Source organism: Schistocerca nitens, chromosome 12 (assembly GCF_023898315.1).
Source record: "Schistocerca nitens isolate TAMUIC-IGC-003100 chromosome 12, iqSchNite1.1, whole genome shotgun sequence".
NCBI lineage: Eukaryota > Metazoa > Arthropoda > Insecta > Orthoptera > Acrididae > Schistocerca > Schistocerca nitens.
Window position 1 is genome coordinate 65,237,777 of NC_064625.1, and position 9,520 is coordinate 65,247,296.

Below are 9,520 nucleotides of genomic sequence, written 5' to 3' on the forward strand. Positions count from 1 at the left end.
GTCCAAGGCAACAAACCGACCAATAATTCAATAATCGATAACTAAAACTATAAATGTAGCTCTTCTTACTGGGCGATTGCATCAACTTAGATGTTTATACTGTGTTCTACTGTGCTGCTTGTATTGTCCCCACATACCGCAGCACGCGACAAGGGCTCGCAGACCATAAATGTAACCGTTTCAGAGAGAAATGCGACCAATGTGACGATCTCGCGTTATATCGATTCGATGGTGAATGACGAAACACGGAGATTTTCTAAGGTTTTTACTACATATTAACACTTTTCACATTTTCTCGTGTTACGTGGGTACCAGTCCTCGGTTCATGCAAAATCTTAAGGTCCTCGGTCATGTCCAAGGCACCAAACCGACCAATAATTCAATAATCGATAACTAAAACTATAAATGTAGCTCTTCTTACTGGGCGATTGCATCAACTTAGATGCTTCTTGTGTGTTCTACTGTGCTGCTTGTATTGTCCCCACATACCGCAGCACGCGACACGGGCTGGCAGACCATAAATGTAACCGTTTCAGAGAGAAATGCGACCAATGTGACGATCTCGCGTTATATCGATTCGATGGTGAATGACGAAACACGGAGATTTTCTAAGGTTTTTACTACATATTAACACTTTTCACATTTTCTCGTGTTACGTGGGTGCCAGTCCTCGGTTCATGCAAAATCTTAAGGTCCTCGGTCATGTCCAAGGCACCAAACCGACCAATAATTCAATAATCGATAACTAAAACTATAAATGTAGCTCTTCTTACTGGGCGATTGCATCAACTTAGATGCTTCTCCTGTGTTCTACTGTGCTGCTTGTATTGTCCCCACATACCGCAGCACGCGACAAGGGCTGGCAGACCATAAATGTAACCGTTTCAGAGAGAAATGCGACCAATGTGACGATCTCGCGTTATATCGATTCGATGGTGAATGACGAAACACGGAGATTTTCTAAGGTTTTTACTACATATTAACACTTTTCATATTTTCTCGTGTTACGTGGGTGCCAGTCCTCGGTTCATGCAAAATCTTAGTGTCCTCGGTCATGTCCAAGGCACCAAACCGACCAATAATTCAATAATCGATAGCTAAAACTATAAATGTAGCTCTTCTAACTGGGCGATAGCATCAACTTAGATGCTTCTCCTGTGTTCTACTGTGCTGCTTGTATTGTCCCCACATACCGCAGCACGCGACAAGGGCTGGCAGACCATAAATGTAACCGTCAGAGAGAAATGCGACCAATGTGACGATCTCGCGTTATATCGATTCGATGGTGAATGACGAAACACGGAGATTTTCTAAGGTTTTTACTACATATTAACACTTTTCATATTTTCTCGTGTTACGTGGGTGCCAGTCCTCGGTTCATGCAAAATCTTAAGGTCCTCGGTCATGTCCAAGGCACCAAATCGACCAATAATTCAATAATCGATAACTAAAACTATAAATGTAGCTCTTCTTACTGGGCGATTGCATCAACTTAGATGCTTCTTCTGTGTTCTACTGTGCTGCTTGTATTGTCCCCACATACCGCAGCACGCGACAAGGGCTGGCAGACCATAAATGTAACCGTTTCAGAGAGAAATGCGACCAATGTGACGATCTCGCGTTATATCGATTCGATGGTGAATGACGAAACACCGAGATTTTCTAAGGTTTTTACTACATATTAACACTTTTCATATTTTCTCGTGTTACGTGTCTGCCAGTCCTCGGTTCATGCAAAATCTTAAGGTCCTCGGTCATGTCCAAGGCACCAAATCGACCAATAATTCAATAATCGATAGCTAAAACTATAAATGTAGCTCTTCTTACTGGGCGATTGCATCAACTTAGATGCTTCTCCTGTGTTCTACTGTGCTGCTTGTATTGTCCCCACATACCGCAGCACGCGACAAGGGCTGGCAGACCATAAATGTAACCGTTTCAGAGAGAAATGCGACCAATGTGACGATCTCGCGTTATATCGATTCGATGGTGAATGACGAAACACGGATATTTTCTAAGGTTTTTCTACATATTAACACTTTTCACATTTTCTTGTGTTACGTGGGTACCGGTCCTCGGTTCATGCAAAATCGTAAGGTCCTCGGTCATGTCCAAGGCACCAAATCGACCAATAATTCAATAATCGATAACTAAAACTATAAATGTAGCTCTTCTTACTGGGCGATTGCATCAACTTAGATGCTTCTTGTGTGTTCTACTGTGCTGCTTGTATTGTCCCCACATACCGCAGCACGCGACAAGGGCTGGCAGACCATAAATGTAACCGTTTCAGAGAGAAATGCGACCAATGTGACGATCTCGTGTTATATCGATTCGATGGTGAATGACGAAACACCGAGATTTTCTAAGGTTTTTACTACATATCAACACTTTTCATATTTTCTCGTGTTACGTGGGTGCCAATCCTCGGTTAATGCAAAATCATAAGGTCCTCGGTCATGTCCAAGGCACCAAATCGACCAATAATTCAATAATCGATAACTAAAACTATAAATGTAGCTCTTCTTACTGGGCGATTACATCAACTTAGATGCTTCTTCTGTGTTCTACTGTGCTGCTTGTATTGTCCCCAGATACCGCAGCATGCGACAAGGGCTGGCAGACCATAAATGTAACCGTTTCAGAGAGAAATGCGACCAATGTGACGATCTCGCGTTATATCGATTCGATGGTGAATGACGAAACACCGAGATTTTCTAAGGTTTTTACTACATATTAACACTTTTCACATTTTCTCGTGTTAGGTGGGTGCCAGTCCTCGGTTCATGCAAAATCTTAAGGTCCTCGGTCATGTCCAAGGTACCAAACCGACCAATAATTCAATAATCGATAACTAAAACTATAAATGTAGCTCTTCTTACTGGGCGATTGCATCAACTTAGATGCTTCTCCTGTGTTCTACTGTGCTGCTTGTATTGTCCCCACATACCGCAGCACGCGACAAGGGCTGGCAGACCATAAATGTAACCGTTTCAGAGAGAAATGCGACCAATGTGACGATCTCGCGTTATATCGATTCGATGGTGAATGACGAAACACGGAGATTTTCTAAGGTTTTTACTACATATTAACACTTTTCACATTTTCTCGTGTTACGTGGGTGCCAGTCCTCGGTTCATGCAAAATCTTAAGGTCCTCGGTCATGTCCAAGGCACCAACCCGACCAATAATTCAATAATCGATAACTAAAACTATAAATGTAGCTCTTCTTACTGGGCGATTGCATCAACTTAGATGCTTCTCCTGTCTTCTACTGTGCTGCTTGTATTGTCCCCACATACCGCAGCACGCGACAAGGGCTGGCAGACCATAAATGTAACCGTTTCAGAGAGAAATGCGACCAATGTGACGATCTCGCGTTATATCGATTCGATGGTGAATGACGAAACACGGAGATTTTCTAAGGTTTTTCTACATATTAACACTTTTCACATGTTCTCGTGTTAGGTGGGTGCCAGTGCTCGGTTCATGCAAAATCTTAAGGTCCTCGGTCATGTCCAAGGCACCAAATCGACCAATAATTCAATAATCGATAACTAAAACTATAAATGTAGCTCTTCTTACTGGGCGATTGCATCAACTTAGATGCTTCTTCTGTTTTCTACTGTGCTGCTTGTATTGTCCCCACATACCGCAGCACGCGACACGGGCTGGCAGACCATAAATGTAACCGTTTCAGAGAGAAATGCGACCAATGTGACGATCTCGCGTTATATCGATTCGATGGTGAATGACGAAACACGGAGATTTTCTAAGGTTTTTACTACATATTAACACTTTTCACATTTTCTCGTGTTACGTGGGTGCCAGTCCTCGGTTCATGCAAAATCTTAAGGTCCTCGGTCATGTCCAAGGCACCAAACCGACCAATAATTCAATAATCGATAACTAAAACTATAAATGTAGCTCTTCTTACTGGGCGATTGCATCAACTTAGATGCTTCTCCTGTGTTCTACGCCGGCCGCGGTGGTCTCGCGGTTCTAGGCGCGCAGTCCGGAACCGTGAGACTGCTACGGTCGCAGGTTCGAATCCTGCCTCGGGCATGGATGTGTGTGATGTCCTTAGGTTAGTTAGGTTTAAGTAGTTCTAAGTTCTAGGGGACTGATAACCACAGCAGTTGAGTCCCATAGTGCTCAGAGCCATTTGAACCATTTCTGTGTTCTACTGTGCTGCTTGTATTGTCCCCACATACCGCAGCACGCGACAAGGGCTGGCAGACCATAAATGTAACCGTTTCAGAGAGAAATGCGACAAATGTGACGATCTCGCGTTATATCGATTCGATGGTGAATGACGAAACACGGAGATTTTCTAAGGTTTTTACTACATATTAACACTTTTCATATTTTCTCGTGTTACGTGGGTGCCAGTCCTCGGTTCATGCAAAATCTTAGTGTCCTCGGTCATGTCCAAGGCACCAAACCGACCAATAATTCAATAATCGATAGCTAAAACTATAAATGTAGCTCTTCTAACTGGGCGATAGCATCAACTTAGATGCTTCTCCTGTGTTCTACTGTGCTGCTTGTATTGTCCCCACATACCGCAGCACGCGACAAGGGCTGGCAGACCATAAATGTAACCGTTTCAGAGAGAAATGCGACCAATGTGACGATCTCGCGTTATATCGATTCGATGGTGAATGACGAAACACCGAGATTTTCTAAGGTTTTTACTACATATTAACACTTTTCATATTTTCTCGTGTTACGTGGCTGCCAGTCCTCGGTTCATGCAAAATCTTAAGGTCCTCGGTCATGTCCAAGGCACCAAACCGACCAATAATTCAATAATCGATAACTAAAACTATAAATGTAGCTCTTCTTACTGGGCGATTGCAGCAACTTAGATGCTTCTTCTGTGTTCTACTGTGCTGCTTGTATTGTCCCCACATACCGCAGCACGCGACAAGGGCTGGCAGACCATAAATGTAACCGTTTCAGAGAGAAATGCGACCAATGTGACGATCTCGCGTTATATCGATTCGATGGTGAATGACGAAACACGGAGATTTTCTAAGGTTTTTACTACATATTAACACTTTTCACATTTTCTCGTGTTACGTGGGTACCAGTCCTCGGTTCATGCAAAATCTTAAGGTCCTCGGTCATGTCCAAGGCACCAAACCGACCAATAATTCAATAATCGATAACTAAAACTATAAATGTAGCTCTTCTTACTGGGCGATTGCATCAACTTAGATGCTTCTTGTGTGTTCTACTGTGCTGCTTGTATTGTCCCCACATACCGCAGCACGCGACACGGGCTGGCAGACCATAAATGTAACCGTTTCAGAGAGAAATGCGACCAATGTGACGATCTCGCGTTATATCGATTCGATGGTGAATGACGAAACACGGAGATTTTCTAAGGTTTTTACTACATATTAACACTTTTCACATTTTCTCGTGTTACGTGGGTGCCAGTCCTCGGTTCATGCAAAATCTTAAGGTCCTCGGTCATGTCCAAGGCACCAAACCGACCAATAATTCAATAATCGATAACTAAAACTATAAATGTAGCTCTTCTTACTGGGCGATTGCAGCAACTTAGATGCTTCTTCTGTGTTCTACTGTGCTGCTTGTATTGTCCCCACATACCGCAGCACGCGACAAGGGCTGGCAGACCATAAATGTAACCGTTTCAGAGAGAAATGCGACCAATGTGACGATCTCGCGTTATATCGATTCGATGGTGAATGACGAAACACGGAGATTTTCTAAGGTTTTTACTACATATTAACACTTTTCATATTTTCTCGTGTTACGTGGGTGCCAGTCCTCGGTTCATGCAAAATCTTAGTGTCCTCGGTCATGTCCAAGGCACCAAACCGACCAATAATTCAATAATCGATAGCTAAAACTATAAATGTAGCTCTTCTAACTGGGCGATAGCATCAACTTAGATGCTTCTCCTGTGTTCTACTGTGCTGCTTGTATTGTCCCCACATACCGCAGCACGCGACAAGGGCTGGCAGACCATAAATGTAACCGTCAGAGAGAAATGCGACCAATGTGACGATCTCGCGTTATATCGATTCGATGGTGAATGACGAAACACGGAGATTTTCTAAGGTTTTTACTACATATTAACACTTTTCATATTTTCTCGTGTTACGTGGCTGCCAGTCCTCGGTTCATGCAAAATCTTAAGGTCCTCGGTCATGTCCAAGGCACCAAATCGACCAATAATTCAATAATCGATAACTAAAACTATAAATGTAGCTCTTCTTACTGGGCGATTGCATCAACTTAGATGCTTCTTCTGTGTTCTACTGTGCTGCTTGTATTGTCCCCACATACCGCAGCACGCGACAAGGGCTGGCAGACCATAAATGTAACCGTTTCAGAGAGAAATGCGACCAATGTGACGATCTCGCGTTATATCGATTCGATGGTGAATGACGAAACACCGAGATTTTCTAAGGTTTTTACTACATATTAACACTTTTCATATTTTCTCGTGTTACGTGTCTGCCAGTCCTCGGTTCATGCAAAATCTTAAGGTCCTCGGTCATGTCCAAGGCACCAAATCGACCAATAATTCAATAATCGATAGCTAAAACTATAAATGTAGCTCTTCTTACTGGGCGATTGCATCAACTTAGATGCTTCTCCTGTGTTCTACTGTGCTGCTTGTATTGTCCCCACATACCGCAGCACGCGACAAGGGCTGGCAGACCATAAATGTAACCGTTTCAGAGAGAAATGCGACCAATGTGACGATCTCGCGTTATATCGATTCGATGGTGAATGACGAAACACGGATATTTTCTAAGGTTTTTCTACATATTAACACTTTTCACATTTTCTTGTGTTACGTGGGTACCGGTCCTCGGTTCATGCAAAATCGTAAGGTCCTCGGTCATGTCCAAGGCACCAAATCGACCAATAATTCAATAATCGATAACTAAAACTATAAATGTAGCTCTTCTTACTGGGCGATTGCATCAACTTAGATGCTTCTTGTGTGTTCTACTGTGCTGCTTGTATTGTCCCCACATACCGCAGCACGCGACAAGGGCTGGCAGACCATAAATGTAACCGTTTCAGAGAGAAATGCGACCAATGTGACGATCTCGTGTTATATCGATTCGATGGTGAATGACGAAACACCGAGATTTTCTAAGGTTTTTACTACATATCAACACTTTTCATATTTTCTCGTGTTACGTGGGTGCCAATCCTCGGTTAATGCAAAATCATAAGGTCCTCGGTCATGTCCAAGGCACCAAATCGACCAATAATTCAATAATCGATAACTAAAACTATAAATGTAGCTCTTCTTACTGGGCGATTGCATCAACTTAGATGCTTCTTCTGTGTTCTACTGTGCTGCTTGTATTGTCCCCAGATACCGCAGCATGCGACAAGGGCTGGCAGACCATAAATGTAACCGTTTCAGAGAGAAATGCGACCAATGTGACGATCTCGCGTTATATCGATTCGATGGTGAATGACGAAACACGGAGATTTTCTAAGGTTTTTACTACATATTAACACTTTTCACATTTTCTCGTGTTAGGTGGGTGCCAGTCCTCGGTTCATGCAAAATCTTAAGGTCCTCGGTCATGTCCAAGGTACCAAACCGACCAATAATTCAATAATCGATAACTAAAACTATAAATGTAGCTCTTCTTACTGGGCGATTGCATCAACTTAGATGCTTCTTCTGTGTTCTACTGTGCTGCTTGTATTGTCCCCACATACCGCAGCACGCGACAAGGGCTGGCAGACCATAAATGTAACCGTTTCAGAGAGAAATGCGACCAATGTGACGATCTCGCGTTATATCGATTCGATGGTGAATGACGAAACTCGGAGATTTTCTAAGGTTTTTACTACATATTAACACTTTTCACATTTTCTCGTGTTACGTGGGTGCCAGTCCTCGGTTCATGCAAAATCTTAAGGTCCTCGGTCATGTCCAAGGCACCAACCCGACCAATAATTCAATAATCGATAACTAAAACTATAAATGTAGCTCTTCTTACTGGGCGATTGCATCAACTTAGATGCTTCTCCTGTCTTCTACTGTGCTGCTTGTATTGTCCCCACATACCGCAGCACGCGACAAGGGCTGGCAGACCATAAATGTAACCGTTTCAGAGAGAAATGCGACAAAAGTGACGATCTCGCGTTATATCGATTCGATGGTGAATGACGAAACACGGAGATTTTCTAAGGTTTTTCTACATATTAACACTTTTCACATGTTCTCGTGTTAGGTGGGTGCCAGTGCTCGGTTCATGCAAAATCTTAAGGTCCTCGGTCATGTCCAAGGCACCAAATCGACCAATAATTCAATAATCGATAACTAAAACTATAAATGTAGCTCTTCTTACTGGGCGATTGCATCAACTTAGATGCTTCTTCTGTTTTCTACTGTGCTGCTTGTATTGTCCCCACATACCGCAGCACGCGACACGGGCTGGCAGACCATAAATGTAACCGTTTCAGAGAGAAATGCGACCAATGTGACGATCTCGCGTTATATCGATTCGATGGTGAATGACGAAACACGGAGATTTTCTAAGGTTTTTACTACATATTAACACTTTTCACATTTTCTCGTGTTACGTGGGTGCCAGTCCTCGGTTCATGCAAAATCTTAAGGTCCTCGGTCATGTCCAAGGCACCAAACCGACCAATAATTCAATAATCGATAACTAAAACTATAAATGTAGCTCTTCTTACTGGGCGATTGCATCAACTTAGATGCTTCTCCTGTGTTCTACGCCGGCCGCGGTGGTCTCGCGGTTCTAGGCGCGCAGTCCGGAACCGTGAGACTGCTACGGTCGCAGGTTCGAATCCTGCCTCGGGCATGGATGTGTGTGATGTCCTTAGGTTAGTTAGGTTTAAGTAGTTCTAAGTTCTAGGGGACTGATAACCACAGCAGTTGAGTCCCATAGTGCTCAGAGCCATTTGAACCATTTCTGTGTTCTACTGTGCTGCTTGTATTGTCCCCACATACCGCAGCACGCGACAGGGGCTGGCAGACCATAAATGTAACCGTTTCAGAGAGAAATGCGACAAATGTGACGATCTCGCGTTATATCGATTCGATGGTGAATGACGAAACACGGAGATTTTCTAAGGTTTTTACTACATATTAACACTTTTCATATTTTCTCGTGTTACGTGGGTGCCAGTCCTCGTTCATGCAAAATCTTAGTGTCCTCGGTCATGTCCAAGGCACCAAACCGACCAATAATTCAATAATCGATAGCTAAAACTATAAATGTAGCTCTTCTAACTGGGCGATAGCATCAACTTAGATGCTTCTCCTGTGTTCTACTGTGCTGCTTGTATTGTCCCCACATACCGCAGCACGCGACAAGGGCTGGCAGACCATAAATGTAACCGTTTCAGAGAGAAATGCGACCAATGTGACGATCTCGCGTTATATCGATTCGATGGTGAATGACGAAACACCGAGATTTTCTAAGGTTTTTACTACATATTAACACTTTTCATATTTTCTTGTGTTACGTGGCTG